Below are 16,851 nucleotides of genomic sequence, written 5' to 3' on the forward strand. Positions count from 1 at the left end.
GGCTTTCATCTGTCTCAACATGGAATATGCGATTGAACAGAGCTGAATAATACCACCTGGAGACCCATAAATCAAGTAGCTGGACTCTGGACTCGTAATAATAGAACCTTTCAAACAGATTTGTGGAAGCTTGTGGCGTCCATGGAGTATTTTACTGTTTCTAAGACTAATGCCACTATAAAGAACAGTATCCTCACTAGACGTGGATCCTCTTGGAATGTTTCTGTAACTGCTTGTGTTCCAGATCCTTATGCCTTGCTGATAGGGAACATTACTATTGATTTAGGCAATGAAGCTCAGATATATAATATTTCCTGTATTAATTGTAGTCTTAGTAATTGTATTAACTCTTCTGTATCTATAGTTGTTATCTTACAACAACCTGTATTTCTATTCTTGCCTGTTAATATTTCTGGTAATTGGTATGGGGATACTGGTATTGCTGTATTGCAGAAGGTTGAACAGGCTTTATATAGGAATAAAAGATTTGTAGTTTTATTAGTTGCAGGTATAACTGCTTTAATTACCCTAATCGTTAGTGCTATGGTCTCAGCTATCTCACTTTCTCAGACAGTACAGACTTCATCTTATGTTAATGAACTTGCTTTTAATATCAGTAGAGCTTTACAGACACAGCAGGATTTCGATATAAAAATAGAACAAAGAGTCCATGCCCTATATGATATTGTTCAAATACTGGGGGATGAAATTGTCAGTTTAGAGTTAAATAATATTCTGAAATGTCACCCAGCTTATGTTTATATATGTGTTACTCCGAAGAAATATAATTCCTCAGAACATACTTGGGAAAACGTAAAAAAGCATTTGGCAGGATTATGGCATACTACTGTTTCCTTGGATCTTATTTCTATCCATAATGAAATTCTAGCCATTTGCAATGCCCCACCGCTATCTATTGATATAGCTAAGCAAGCAGAGTCCTTTCTAAAACAATTAACTTTTCATTTTCCATCAGTTCAAGATTTTGCACAGCATCTGCTAGGCATTGTCCTAATCTCCAGATGCATGATTATATTATTATTGAAACTTCCCTTAATGATTAATCTGTTTGTTAGACAAATGACACAATTAGCTATTGAGCTAAAAAAAGATAAAATTAATACAAGAAAAAGATGAGGATTTTATTTAAACAAAACAAAAAAGGGGGAGATGTTGGGAACTGTTTGCGTTGTTATGGCTCTGGAAGCCTGGATAAGAAGTGAACTTGGACACACTTGGGGACACCCTTGTGTGCCAAGGGAACTTGGAGCAAGTCCAGCGGGGACGCTCGCATGGCTTGACTCTGAAAGGCTATTCAGGGTGAAAATAATATCTGCATAGTTTTATGTGATTCACTTATGACTTCTCTTGAGAAAAAACACATTCTTGGAACCTTAAGATTATCACAAAAGTATGGAGGTTAATAGCCTGTTAACATCCTGCCTGACTCATTTTTCACTGACGTATATGATTGAGTATTGATACCAGCATTGTGCTGAAGCTGTATAAAAGTGGTTACCTGAAGAAATAAAGTTTCTACTCGCCTGAGATGGAGTAGTCCTCCTGAGCCTGCTGTCACCCTCTCTCTCTCTCTTTTCTTTAAATCTCCCAGCCCTACTTTCAGGTGTTGTTCTCTGACTGGACCGACACATGGCCATTCCAATGTACAGCAGTTGTTTTGAGATCTCCAGTATCTAAGTATGGGCGAGGGTCAGATGTCTGCTCACTCTGGCGTTTGTATCCATGATGGCCAATGAATGGTGGATGGCTTCAAGAAGCCTTGGAGTTTTTCTCAAGCTGGAGTTTGTGAGCTGCTCCAAACAGGAAGGTGTCCTACTGCCGGACAGGGGAAGTCCATTTAGAGGGCTCCAGGGTACCATATAAGGAAAGATTCGATAGCAGAGCTCTCTGAATGGAGGCCTGGGAAGCCCACCTCATGTTACCACTGCAGCCAAAAAACAGGGCAGGCTTGATCCACTGGCACTAATTCCAAGTTCCAAGTTATCTGCGTTAATGGAAGTTCTCAGTCTAACGGTTCCCAATGCTGCTTGGTGTCCAGGGAGAACACAGAATGTGGTGATGGCCCTGCAGCCAGGCAGGATTCTCTTTCCTCAGGGTTAGACCCAGTTCCCAGGAGCCAGGTTTCCTTCTCGGGACAGGTGGGGTTCTCTTGTATGGCTCACGCACCGCATGTTGGACCATATGTTGGTTTTCCAGAACAGGTCTCTGGGGACAGAAGCCTAAAAACCTAGGCTAGGGTTCCAATGAGGTCCTAGGGGCATTACAGGTTCAATCTTCGGACTCAGGGCCATTGACCTGCATATCTTCCTGGAGGTAGGGGCTGAGGCTGTGTCAGACTGTGCATTTTTTCCAGAGTGGCCTATGATAGTGGGGTCGGCTCAGGGGCCTTGCAGTTTTCCCCTATTGTGGAAGGCTTGGGCAACTGAGACGGGCAGAATTTCCTCGGGGAGCAAGCCCAGTGATGTGCTGTGGTTTTGTAGGCCCCATCCTGGAAGGCATGTGGGTTAGAGATTGTGGACCAAAGTCTTCAGACACACACTCGGGTAAGACTTAGAGGCCAGGTGATGGCAGGCAGGATCTGCAGACCCTGAGGGCAGCTCCTCGGGATTTGAAATTCGGGCAGCTGGGAGGCAGGAGTATAGGCTTTTCTGTCTGGATTGTATGTCTAGAGTGGCCATGGAATGGACAGGTGGCCTCATGGGTCCATGGGAGATCCTACCTCTTTGGGGAATCTGCCCGGCACCCAAGAGTTTCTTGTCTTTCTGGGGGAAGGGGAGAGCCCGGTTTTCCGTGCCAGGGTTCCAGTCCAAACAGGCATTCCAGAGATGGTTTCTGGGTACAGGCACCTGGATAACACCACCAATGCTTAGGATTTGGGCCTAGGGGCATGACGGCCTGCTCTGTGGGCTCCTGGTCCAGCTCCCTTGAGGGCTTGTTGGAAAGGGTTCTCAGGCTGAAGGTCACAATGCCTGTTTGTGCCCAGCTGCCCATCCTGAGTGGGCGTGGTCTCATGGGCCATGCAGTTGGCCCCACTCTGAGGGTTGGACAGCCATCTCAACATTCAGTTTTCCTGCCATAGGGAAGGAGGAGTACTCTTTTGTGCTTCAGGGTCCCTGTTGGGGACCTGGGCAGGAATTTGAGTTAAATTCTTGGACAGGTACCTGAATACCCAGGTTGCTTTAAGATGACGGCCTCTGGCAAAGGCAGGACCCACCTGCCGTATATGGGACCCGCTGTCTGGGTGGCTGACAGGAGTTCTGGGCTTGAGCTGTGTCAGATAGAGCATTAGTGCAGAGGGCGGCCTATGATATTAGGGTGCTGTTAAGAGCCGTTCAGCTAGATCCTCATGTGGGGTTTCTGTGCAGACCCATAAGGCACTTCTTCTTTCTGTTGGCCAGGTAGAAGGGTGTGTTGTGACTCCAGAATTCCCAATATGGAGGGCTTGCAGGTGAGGAGTGTTATGACAGAAGTATAAAAATACAAGCAATATTTAAGCACACTGCCTAGCACATGGCCGTAGCAACGTACAGCAGTTGTTTCGAGATCTCCAGTACCTGAGTATGGGTGAGGGTCAGATGTCTGCTCACGCTGGAACTTGTACCCATGATGACCAGCGAATGGTGGGGTTGCCTCATGAAGCCTTGGAGTTTTTCCCAAGCTGGAGCTTGTGAGCTTCTCCAAACAGCAAGATGTCCAACTGCAGGACAGGGGAAAGCCACTTCGAGGGCTCCAGAGTCCCCCATATGGAAAGTTTCAGAACTCTCTGAATGGAGGCCTGGGAAGCCCACCTCACGTTACCATTGCAGCCGAGGAAAAGGGCAGGCTTGATCCACTGGCACTAATTCCAAGTTCCACGTGATCTGCGTTGTCGGAAGTTCTCAGCCTAACAGGTCCCAATGCTGCTTGGTGTCCAGGGAGACCTCAGAATGTGTCAGCCGCTTGGGTCATGCAGGATTCTCCTTCCTGAGGGTTAGAGCCAGTTCTCAGGAGCCAGGTTTCCTTCTTGGTACAGAATGTATTCTCTTGTATGGCTCACGTACCACATGTTGGACCATATGTTGGATTTCCAAAACAGAAATCTGGGGACAGAGACCTGAAAATGTAAGTTAGGTTTCCAATGAGATCCTAGGGGCATGTCAGCTTCAATCATCGGACACAGGGCCATTGACATGCATGTCTTCCTGGAGGTAGGTGCTGAGGCTGTGTCAGACTGCATTTTTTTTAGAGCGGCCTATCAATTTGGAGTGGGCTCTAGGGCCTTGCAGGTTTCTCCTATTCAGGTGAGTTTGGTCAATGAGACGGCAGAGTTTCCTTGGGAGAGCAATCCCAGGTATGTGGTGTGGTTCTGGAGGACCCATCCTTGAGGGCATGTGGGTCAGACCTTTTGGACAAAAGACTTCAGACACGAACTCGGTTAAGACTAAGAGGCGAGGTGATGGCATTCCCGATCTGCAGACCCTGAGGGCAGCTCCTTGCGATTTGAAATTCCGGTGGCTGGGAGGCAGGAGCACGGGCTATTCTGTCTGAATTGTGTGCCTAGGATCGCCACGGAATGGAGGGGTGTCCTCATGCTTCCATTTGATATTCTTCTTCTCTGGGGATTCTGCCTGGCACCCAAGAGTTTGGTATTTTTCTGGAGAAAGGGAGAGCGCGGTTTTCCGAGTCAGGGGTCCCATCCAAACAGGGATTCCAGAGATGGGTTCTGGGTCCGGGTGACTGAATAACCCCACCAAGGCTTAAGATTTGGGCCTAGGGACCTGGCTGGCCTGCTCTGTGGGCTCCTGGTCCAGCTCCCTAGGGGGCTTTTTAGAAAGGGTTCTCAGGCTAAGGGTCACAATGCCTGTTTGTGCCCAGCTACCCAACCTGAGTGTGTCTGGTCTCATGGGCCATGCACCTGGATCTCACTCAGAGGGTTGGACAACCATCTCAGCATTCAGTTTTCCTGCCATGGGGAAGGAGGAGTAATCTTTTGTGCTTCAGGATCCCCATGGGGAGGAATTTGAGTTAAGTTCTGGGACAGGTACCTGAATACCCAGGTTGGTTCGAGATAACTTGCTTGTGCGAAGGCAGGACCCACCTGCCGGATATGGGGCCCACTATCAGGGTAGAAGACAGGAGGTCGGGGCCGGGCTGTATCAGACAGCACACTAGTGCACAATGCAGCCTATGACATTGCGGTGCCATTGAGGGTGGTGCAGGTGGATCCTCATGTGGGGTTTCTGCGCAGACTCATAGGACACTCCTTCTTTCTTGTTGGCAGGCAGAAGGATGCGTTGTGATTCCAGAATTCCCAAAATGGAGGGCTTGCAAGTGATGAGTGTGAGGATGGAAGTCTGAAAACAGAAGCTATGGTTAAGCTCAGTGCCAAGCACATGGCCATTCCAACGTGCAGCAGTTGTTTGGAGATCCCCAGCACCTGAATATGCAGGAGGGTCAGATGCCTGCTCACGCTGGAGTTGGTATCCATGATGGCCAACGAATGGTGGGTGGCCTCAAGAAGCCTTGGAAGTTTTCCCAAGCAGGAGCTTGTGAGCTGCTCCAAACAGCAAGGTGTCCTACTGCCGGACAGGGGAAGTCCACTTAGAGGGCTCCAGGGTACCATATAAGGAAAGATTCGATAGCAGAGCTCTCTGAATGGAGGCCTGGGAAGCCCACCTCATGTTACCACTGCAGCCAAAAAACAGGGCAGGCTTGATCCACTGGCACTAATTCCAATTTCCAAGTGATCTGCGTTGATGGAAGTTCTCAGTATAATGGGTCCCAATGCTGCTTGGTGTCCAGGGAGAACTTAGAATGTGGTGGTGTCCCTGAGGCCAGGCAGGATTCTCCTACCTGAGGGTTGGACCCAGTTCCCAGGAGCCAGGTTTCCTTCTCGGGACAGGAGGCGTTCTCTTGTATGGCTCAGGGACCACATGTCAGACCATATGTTGGATTTCACGAACAGGTGTCTGGTGACAGAGGCATGAAAACCTAAGCTAGGGTTCTGATGAGGTCCTAGGGGCATGTCAGTTTCAACCTCGGACTCACGGCCTTTGACCTGCATGTCTTCCTGAAGGTAGGTGCTGAGGCTGTTTCACACTGTGCATTTTTTCCAGACCATCCTATGAAATTGGGGTGGGCTCAGGCGCCTTTTAGGTTTAACCTAATCTGTAGGGTTTGGGCAACTGAGATGGGCAGAGTTTCCTGGGAAGTGCATGCCCAGCGATGTGGTGTGGTTCTGGAGGCCCCATCCTGGAAGGCATGTGAGTCAGGGCTCTGGGACCAAAGTCTTCACACACAAAATCGGTAAGTTAGGTGCGAGGTGATGGCAGTCCCGATCTGCAGACCCTGAGGGCAGCTACACGGGATTTGAAATTCGCGAGGCTGGGAGGCAGGAGCATAGACTTTTCTTTCTGGATTGTGTGTCTAGGATGGCCACGGAATGGAGAGGTGGCCTCATGGGTCCATGGGAGATTCTTCCTATCTGGGGATTCTGCCTGGCACCCACGATTTTGATGTCTTTCTGGGGAAGAGGAAAATGCTGTTTTCCGTCGCAGGGGTCCCACCCAAACAGGGATTCCAGAGATGGGTTCTGGGTCTTGGTGCCTGGATAACCCAACCAAAGCTTAGTATTAGGACCGAGGGGCATGACAGGCCCGCTCTAGGGAGTTCTGGTTCAGCTCCCACGAGGGCTTGTTGGAAAGGGGTCTCAGGGTGAGGGTCACAATGCCTGTTTGTGCCCAGCTGCTCATTCTGAGTGGGTGTTGTCTCTTGTTCCATGCACCTGGATCCCAATCTGAGGGTTGGACAACCATCTCAACATTTACTTTTCCTTCTATGGGGAAGGAAAAGTACTCTTTTGTGCTTCAGGGTCCTCTATGGGCAGGAATTTGAGCTCTATGCTGGGACAGGTACCTACCCAGGTTGGTTCGAGATGGAGGACGCAGGTCAAGGCAGGTCACATCTGCAGGATATGGGGCCCACTATCTGGGTGGCTTCGAGGAGGTCGGGACTCGGGCTGTGTTAGACAGAGCATTAGTGCACAGGGTGGCCTATGATATTGGGGTGCCAGAGAGGGCCGTGCAGGTGGATTCTCATTTGGGGTTTCTGTGCAGACCCATAGGGCACTTTTCTTTCTCATGGGCAGGCAGAAGTCTGCACTGTGACTCCCAAATTCCCAATATGGAGGGCTTGCAGGCGAGAAGTTTGAGGACAGAAGTCTGAAATCACAAGCTACAGTTATGCTCAGTGCCGAGCACATGGCCGTTCCAATGTGCAGCGGCTCTTTTGAGATCTCCAGCACCTGAGTATGGGCGAGGGTGAGATGTGTACTCACTCTGGAGTTTGTATCTATGATGCCCAACGAATGGGATATCCAGAACCTGAGTAAGGATGGATGTCAGATGTTTGCTCACACTGAAGTTTGCATCTATGATGATCGAAAAATGGAGAAATGGCGTCAAGATGCCATGGAAGATTTCCCATTTTGGGGCTTGTGAGATTCTCCAAACAGCAAGGTTTCCTTCTTCCGGAGAGGTGAAGTTAGATTTGTTTGCTTCAGGGCCCCCCCATGTGGAAATTTTGGATAGCAGAGCTCTCCAGCATAGATGCCTGGAAAGCACACCTCCATTGGCCATTGCATCTGAGGAGCATGGCAGGTTCCTTCTGGTGGCTCTGGCATGACGTTTCAAGGCCTTGAGTTGACATCAAATCTCTTGAAGATGGGTAACAATGCTGGCTTGTTATCAGGGAAATCTCTAACCTGGAGGGTGTGTTTGTCTGGGCTATGGGCACAGAAGTCTGAAAACACAAACTCGGCTTAGGTGTGGCACTGAGGGTATGGCAGGCCGAATTTACAGATCGTGAGGGGAGCTCCTCGGTTATTGAAAGAAGGGCGAGTGGGACGTGGTCCCTCAGGGTTTGTCTCTGGATGTTGTGTCCAGGATAGCCGTGGATTATAGGGTGTCCTCAGGTGCTATGGAGGAGTCTCCCTCTCTGGGGATTTGGCCCAGCTCCCAAGAGTTTGGGGCCATTTTGTGGGAAGGGTGGAGTCCTGTTGTCTGGCTCAGGTGTCTCTCCAAGAGAGGGATTCCAGAGCAGAGTCCCAGGCACGGGCGACTGGAAAACTCGAACTCTGGTGACGATTGGGAGCATAGGGGCTTGGCAAGCCCTATATGCGGGCTCTTGTTCCTGGCCCTGAGAGGCCTTACTTCGACATTGGGCTCACACTGAAGGTCACAATGTGAGTTTGTGCCCATTTTGGCACTCAAGTTTGGGCATGGCCTCAGGGGCTATGAAGGTTTCTCCTACCCTGAGGGTGTGACTCCATGCCAACAGCAAGCTTTACAGCCATGGGGAAGGAGGAGTTCTGATTTATGCTTCAGGTACCCACCTGTACGAGGATTTGATATAATGTCTAGGTTCAGATGTCTGTAAACCCAGGTTGGGAAGAGATGACGGCCTAAGGCCATGGCGTGTCCAAAGTGCTGGATGTGCGGCCAGCTGTCTCCTTCTCTGTCAGGACATCTGGCCTCAGGCATTGTCAGACAGAGCATTAGTTCCCAGGGCAGCCTATCCAATTGGGTTGCAGTGGAGGCCCTAGCAGGTTGATCCTCATTTGGGGTTTCTGGAGAGCCCCATAGGGCAACGTTTTTCTTCTGGTGGGCAGGCAGAGGGCTGCATTGTGGTTCCGGAATTCCCAGTCTGGAGGGCTTGTTTGCCAAGAGTGTGAGGAAGGAAGTCTGAAAACACAAGCTAGCATTAGGTTTGGGGCCGAGGGCACGGCAGGCCCACTCTGTAGAGGCTGAATCGAGATCTCCTGCATCTGAGGTCAGGGTGAGTATCAGACGTTGCCTCAGGTTGGAGTTTGTGTCCATGATGGCCCCTTCCTGAAGGGGGTGGGGGCGTCATGAGGCCAGGGAGGTTTCCCTATGCTGGGAGTTGTGAGCTGCTCCAAACCTCAAGGTTTCCTTCTGCAGGACAGTCGAGTCCTATTGGATGGTTTCAGGATGCCCCATACGGAAAGACTCGAGAGCAGGGGTCTAAGCATGGATGCCTGGAAACTCCACCTCACATTCCCACTGGCTGGTTGGGACAAGGCACGCTCAATCTGTGGGGTCTTGGCCGAGCTACCCAGAGGGATGAGTTGAAATGGACTCTGCTGAGGTTGGGTCATAATGTGGGTTGGTAGCCATGGAGACCTTGGAATGTGGTGGTGGCTCAGGGTCTTTGCAGTCTTCTCTAACCCGAAGGGTTTGACACAGCTCCAACAAGGAAGCTTCCCATGTGGAGATGAGAGGTGTTCTGTTTTGGTTCCTCAGGAAAGCCCCAAATGCTGGTCTTCGAACACACTCTGAGGAGTGACACCTGGAAACCAAAGCAAGAGTTCAGATTAGGGCCTATGGGCCTGTCCGGTTCAATCTTCTGTCTCTGTAGACATCTGTCTGAGTGTCTGTGTGGAGATAGTTGCTCAGCTTGTTTCAGGATGCCCCTGTTTGTCCAGAGAGGCATACGGTAGTGAGATGTCCTCGGGGGCCTTGAGGTTTCTCCTATTCTGTAGGGTTGTTGGAAATGGAATGGGCACAGTCTCCTAGGAGAGAGCAGAATAGTCCTGTGGTGTGGCTCCAGAGGCCCCAGCCTGAAGTCTGTGTGGGCCAGGGCTGTGGGGACTGACGTCCAAAAACACAAACTTGGCTCAGCTTTGGGGCCGAGGTCATGGCAGGACTGATCTACAGTCCATGAGGGGAGCTCCTCATGATATGAAAGGAGGCTGAGTAGGAGGCAGTCATTCAGACTTATGTCTCTGGATCTTGTATTCATAATGGTCATTTAATGTAGGGGTGGCCTCATGGGCCATGAAAGAGTCTCCCTCTCTGGTGATTTCTCTGGTGATTTGTCCAGCTCCCAGGACTTTGGGGTTATTCTGTGGGAAGGGAGGAGTCCTGTTTTCTTCTTCATGTGTTCCCCGAATAGAGGGATTCTAGAGAAGAACACTGGGTAAAAAACTGGAATACCCGACCTCTGGTTAGGTCTTGGGGCCTATGGGCATGGCAAGCCCCATATGCCGGCCCTTGGTCCAGCCACTGAGAGGCATTACTTGAATAGGGAAATCACGCTGAGGGTCACAATGTGTGTTTGTGCCCAAGGTGGCCCTCAATCATGGGCGGGGCCTCACTGACCATGCAGGTTTCTCCTACACTGAACCTTGGACATGCCAACCTCAAGATTTCTTACCATGGGGAAGGAGGAGTTCTGATTTCTGCATTACGTTCACCTCTGGGAAGTGACTAGAGATAAGGCCTAGGTGCTGAAGCCTGAAAACTGAGGTTGAGAAGAGATGACGACCTAAGGCCATGGTGGGTCCGATGTATTCAGTTTGGGGCCAGGTTTCTAGGTGTCGTTCAGGAGGTCTGTGCTCAGGCTGTGCCAGACAGGGCATTAGTGCCCAGATAAGCTGTATAATTGGGGTACAGTCGAGTGGCATGCAGAAGGTAATCATTTGGGGTTTCTCGGTAGCCCCATAGGGCAACGTTTTTTTTCTGGAGGGCAGGCAGAGGGCTGTAGTCTGGCTCCGGTATTGCCAAACTGGAAAGCTTTTGGGCCAGGAGTGTGAGGACTGAAGAATGAGAACTGAAGCTGGGTTTAGGTTTCGGGGCGAGGGGACGGCAGGCACACTCTGCTGAGCTGAATTGATATTTCGTGCATCTGAAGTCATGGTGAGGATCAGACGTTGGCTCAAGTGGAAGTTTCTGTCCATGATGGCCCCTTCATGAAGGGGGGTCATCACGAGGCCATGGGGTTTTTCCCATGATGGGAGTAGTGAGATGCTCCAAACCTGAAGGATTTTCTGTGGGTCAATTGAAACTTGTTGGATGGCTCCAGGACATTCTATATAGAACAACTCCAGAGCAGGGTTCTAAGGAGTGATGCCTGGGCAGCCCGCCTCACATTCCAATTGTCTCCTATCAACAAGACATGTTTGATCTACTAGCTCTGGCGTAGCAACTGAGGGGGCTGAGTTGAAATGGATTCTCCAGAGGATGGGTCATAATGTGGGTTTGTGTCCATGGAGACCTTGGAATGGGGCAGTGGCATCAGGATAATGAAGGATTCTCCTAACCGGAGGTTTTGACACAGCTTCAATGAGCAAGTTGCCCATGGGGAGATGAGATTTGTTCTCATTGGTGCTTCAGTTACTCCCCCATGTGATGGTATTGGAAACCAGGCCTCTGAGGAGACATGCCTGGAAACCAAAATAATGGATATGATTAGGGCCTAGGGGCCTGTTCGGTTTAATCTTCTTCTATGGGGTCATCTGGCTAGGGGTCTGAGTGGAGGTAGTTCCTCAGCTGGTGTCAGATTGCCCCTGTTCGTCCCGGGCAGTCTACACTATTAGGATGGCCTCTGTGACTTTGGAGGTTTCTCCTAATTTGCAAGTTTGTGGCCAATGAAATGGGCAGAATTCCTTTGGGGAGGGAAGGCACAGTCCTGAGGTGTGGCTCCAGGGGCCCAAGAGTGGAGGGTGTGTGGGCCAGAGCTGTGGGGACAGAAGTCTGAAAACAAAAAACTCGGCTTAAGTTTGGGGACGTAGGTATGGGAGGCCCGATCTACAGACCTTGAGGAGAACTCTTCAGGATACGAACAAAGGGCGAGTGTGAGGCGCTTGTTCAGGCTTTTGTCTCAGCTGAGCAATTACCTCCACTCATACCATAGACAGATGTCGCCAGAGAAGGAGATTGAACCAAACCGGACCCTAGGCCCTAATCAGATCCATTGCTTTGGTTTCCAAGTATCTATCCTCAGAAGCCTGGATTCAGCTTGTGTCACTGATGGCCGTGGAATGTCGGGGTGACCTCATGGGCCATGGACGAGTCTCCGTTTCTGGGGATTTGGCCCGATCTGAAGATTTGGGGGGATTCCAGAGAAGAGCCCTGGGGAGGGGCGACTGGACAACCCGAACTCTGGTTAAGATTGGGGGCCTCGGGGCATGGCAAGCCCCATATGCGGCATCCTGGTCCAGCCACTGAGAGGCCTTACTTGAGGACAGCGCTCACACTGAGTGTCACAATGCATGTTTGTGCCCAAAACAGCCCTCAAGCATGGGTGGGGACTCATGGGCTACACTGGTTTCTGCTACACTGAACGTTGGACAACATCCAAGGTTTCTTGCCATGGGGAAGGAGGAGTTCTGATGAATGCATCCCCTTCACCACTGGGCAGTGATTGGAGATAAGGTCTAGGTTCTGAAATCTCAAAACATAGGTTGGGAAGAGGGATGACCTAAGGCCATGTCCAGTCCAATGTGCTCGGTGTGGATCCAGCTATCTGAATGTTGGTTGGGAAGTCCAGCCTCAGGCTGTGTCAGACAGGCATTAGTGCCCAGGGTAGATTGTATAATTGGGGTACAGTCGAGTGGCGTGCAGGTTGATCCTCATTTGGCTTTCTTGGTAGCACCAAGGTCAACAATTTTCTTCTGGAGGGCAGGAAGAGTGCTGCATTGTGGCTCTGGAATTCCCAAACTGGATGGTTTGTGGGCGAGGAGTGTGAGGACAGAAGTCTGAGAAGACATGTTAGCCATAGGTTTCAGGGAAAGGGAATGGCAGGCACCCTCTGCAGATCAGAAGCAGGATCTCCTATATCTGATGTCAGGGCAAGGTTCAGATATAGGTTCAGTTTGGAGGTTCTGAACATTATGGCCCCTTCATGAACGGGGCAGCATCTTGAGGCTATGGTGGTTTTCCCAAGATGGGAGTTGTGAGATGCTCCAAAATGCAAGGAATCATTCTGCAGGACATTTGAGACCTGTTGGATGACTCTAGGACGTCCCATATGGAACAACAACAGAGCAGGGATATAAGGATGGATGCCTGGACAGCCTGCCACGAAGTCCCAGTGTCTCCTAGCTAATAGGTTTGATCTGCTGGCTCTGGGGGAGCAACCAAGGGCGCAGAGTTGAAATGGAATCTACTGCGGATGGGTCCTAATGTGGGTTTGTGTCCATGAAGACCTTGGAATGGAGCGGTGGCACTGGGGCCTTGAACAATTCTCCTAACTGGAGGTTTTGAGACAGCTCCAAAGAGCAAGTTTCCTATGTGGAGACGAGATTTGTTCTGCTTGGTGTCTCAGGAAACCCCCACATACTGGTATTGGAATCCAGGCTTCTGAGGAGAGATACTTGGAAACCAAAGCAATGGATCTGATTAGGGCCTAGGGTCCGGTTTGGTTCAATCTCCTTCTCTGGCGACATCTGTCTATGGTATGAGTGGAGGTAATTGCTCAGCTGGTGTCAGACCACCCCTGTTTGTACTGGCAGCCTACACTATTGGGAAGGCCTCGGGGACTTTGGAGGTTTCTCCTAATTTGTACGGTTATGGAAAATGGAATGGGCAGAATTCCCATGGAGTGGGCAGGCACAGTCCTGATGTGTGGCTCCAGGGGCCCCAGCCTGGAGGTTGTGTGGGCCAGGACTGTGGGGACAGAAGTCTAAAAACACAAACTCAGCTTAGGTTTGGGAACACAGGTATGGCAGGCCCGATCTACAGACCTTGTGAGAACTCTTTCGGTTATGAAGAAAGGACGAGGTTGAGGTGCTGGCTCGAGCTTTTGTCTCTGGATTTTGTATCACCGATGTCCGTGGAATGTCGGGGAGTCCTCATGGGCCATGGGCTAGTCTTCCTCTCTGTGGATTTGTACCAATCCCAAGAGTTTGGGTTCAATCTGTGGGATGGGAGGAATCCTTTCTGTTTTGTTACCTCAGGTTTCCCACCAAAAGAGGGATTCCAGAGCAGAGCCCTATCTAGGGGTGACTGGAAAACCAGAAATCTGGTTAAACATTGGGACCTAGGGGCATGGCAAGCCCATTATGACGTCTAATGGTCCAGCCACTGAGAGGACTTACTAGAGAACAGGACTCACGCTGAGGGTCACCATGCATGTTTATGCCCTTGCAGGACTCAAGCATGGGTGGAGCCTCATGGTGAACCCTGGTTTCTCCTACACTGAACGTTGGACAACATGCCAACCACAAGGTTTCTTGCCATGGGGAGGGAGGAGTTCTGACTTCTGCATCACGTTCTCCCCTAGGCAGGGTTTGCAGCTAAGGTCTAAGTTCTGAAGCCTGACAAGTGAGGTTGAGATGACGACCTAAGGCCATAGCGGGTCTGATGTGCTCAGTGTGTGGTCAGCTGTCTGGGTTTTGGTCAGGAGGTCCGAGCTCAGGCTGTGTAATTAGTGCCCAGGGTAGACTATATAATAGGGTACAGTCAGGTGCCGTGTAGGTTTATCCTAATTTGGGTTGTCTAGGAAGCTCCATACATCAACATTTTTCTTCTGGAGGGCAGACAGAGTGCTGCATTGTGGGTCCTGAATTGCCAAACATGAGGGATTTGGGGCCGGGAGAGTGAGGACGGAAGACTGAGAACACAAGCTAGACTTAAGTTTCAGGGCGAGGGCAAATCAGGCACACTCTGCAGAGCTGAATTGGGATCTCGTGCATCTGAAGTCATGGTGAGGATCAGACGTTGGCTCAGTTTGGAGTTCCTGTCCAAGATGGCCCCTACATAAAGGGGGGGGGCATCACAAGCCATCGAAGTTTTCCCTCTTTGGGAGTTGTGAGATGATACAAAAGGCAGGGATTCCTTCGGTAGGACATTTGAGACCTGTTGATGGCTCCAGGACGTCCCATACGGAATGACACCAGAGCAGAGTTCTAAGGATGGATCCCTGAGCAGGCCGCCTTGCATTATAATTGTCTCCTAAAGACAAGCCAGGTTCAATCAGCTGGCTCTGGGGAAGCAACCGAGGGGGCTGAATTGAAATGGAATCTCCTGTGGATGGGTCCTTATGTGGGTTTGTGTCCGTGAAGACCTTGGAATGTGCCGGTGGTACTGGGGCCCTGAGGTATTCTCCTAACTGGAGGTTTTGAGACATGTCCAAAGAGCAAGTTTCCCATGTGGAGACGAGATTTGTTCTGATTGGTGCCTCAGGAATCCCCCTTATGCTGGTATTGGAAACCAGGACTCTGAGGAGAGATACCTGGAAACCAAAGCAATGGTTCCAATTAGGGCATAGGGGCCTGTCCAGTTCAATGCTCTCTGGAAACATCTGTATGGTATGAGTGGAGGTAATTGCTCAGCTGGTGACAGACTGCCCATGTTTGTCCGGGCAGCCTACACTATTGGGATGGTCTTGGGGACTTTGGAGGTTTCTCCTAATTTGTAGGATTGTAGACTATGTAATGAGCAGGATTCCCATGGAGTGGGCAGGCACAGTCTTGATGTGTGGCTCTAGGGACCCCAGCATGGAGGCTGTGTGGTCACGGACTGTGGGGACAGAAGTCTAAAAACACAAACTCAGCTTAGGTTTGGGGATGTAGGTATGGCAGGCCCGATCTATAGAACATGGGGAACTCTTCAGTTTATGAAAAAAGGGCGAGTGTGAGGCGCTTGCTCAGGCTTTTGTCTCTGGATTTTGTGTCACCGATGGATGTGGAATGTCGGGGAGGCCTCATGGGCCATGGGCGAGTATTCGTCTCTGTGGATTTGGTCTGATCCCAAGAGTTTTGGGACAATCTGTAAGATGGGAGGAGTCCTTTCTGTTTTGTTACCTCAGGTGTCCCTCCAAAAGAGGGATTCCAGAGCAGAGTCCTGGGGAAGGGCAACTGGACAAACAGAAATATGGTTAAAAATTGGGACCTAGGGGCATGGCAAGCCCATTATGATGTCTAATGGTCCAACCACTGAGAGGACTTACTAGAGGACAGGACTCATGCTGAGAGTCACCATGTGTGTTTATGTCCTCGCAGCACTCAAGCATGGGCGGGGCATCATGATGTGCGTTCGTTTCTCGTACACTGAACGTTGGACAACATTCCAACCACAAGGTTTTTTGCCATGGGAAAGGAGGAGTTCTGATTTCTGCATCACATTCACCCCTTGGCTGGGTTTGGAGTTAAGGTCTAAGTTCTGAAGCCTGAAAAGCTAGGTTGGGAAGAGATGAAGTGCTAAGGCCATGGCGGGTCTGATGTGCTCAGTGTGCAGTCAGCTGTCTGAGTATTGGTCAGGAGGTCCGGGCTCTGGTTGTGACAGACAGTGCATTAGTGCCCAGGTTAGATTATATAATTTGGGTACAGTCGAGTGCCATGTAGTTCCATCCTCATTTGGGGTGTTTGGGAAGCTCCCTAGGGCAACATGTTTCTTCTGGTTGGCAGGCAGAGTGCTGCACTGTGGGTCCGGAGTTGCCAAACTTGAGGGCTTGGGATACACGAGTGTGAGGACAGAAGTCTGAGAACACGAGCTAGACTTAGGTTTCAGGGCGAAGGCACGGCAAGCACACCCCGCAGAGCTGAATCGAGATCTCGTGCATCTCGAGTCAGAGCAATGAACAAACGTAGGCTCAGGTTTTTGTGTCTCTCCATGATGGTCCCTTCATAAAGTGAGGGGGAGGCATCACAAAGCTATCGAGGTTTTCCCACGTTGGGAGTTGTGAGATGCTCCAACATGCAATGATTTCTTATGCAGGACATTGGAGACCTGTTGGATGGCACCAGGATGTCCCATACATAATGACGCCAGAGCAGGGTTCTAAAGATGGATGCTTAGACAGCCTGCCTCCCATTCCAATTGTCTCCTAGCGACAGGACAGGTTCCATCTGCTGGCTCTGGGGGAGCAACCGAGGCGGCTGAGTTGAAATGGAATCTCCTGCGGATGGGTCCTAATGTGGGTTTGTGTCCATGGAGACCTTGGAATGGGGCGGTGGCACTGGGGCCCTGAAGGGTTTTCCTAACCAGAGGTTTTGAGACAGCTACAAAGAGCTCGTTTCCCAACTGGAGATGAGATTTGTTCTGATTGGTG

The sequence above is a fragment of the Mustela erminea genome, chromosome 3 (genome assembly GCF_009829155.1).
Source record: "Mustela erminea isolate mMusErm1 chromosome 3, mMusErm1.Pri, whole genome shotgun sequence".
NCBI lineage: Eukaryota > Metazoa > Chordata > Mammalia > Carnivora > Mustelidae > Mustela > Mustela erminea.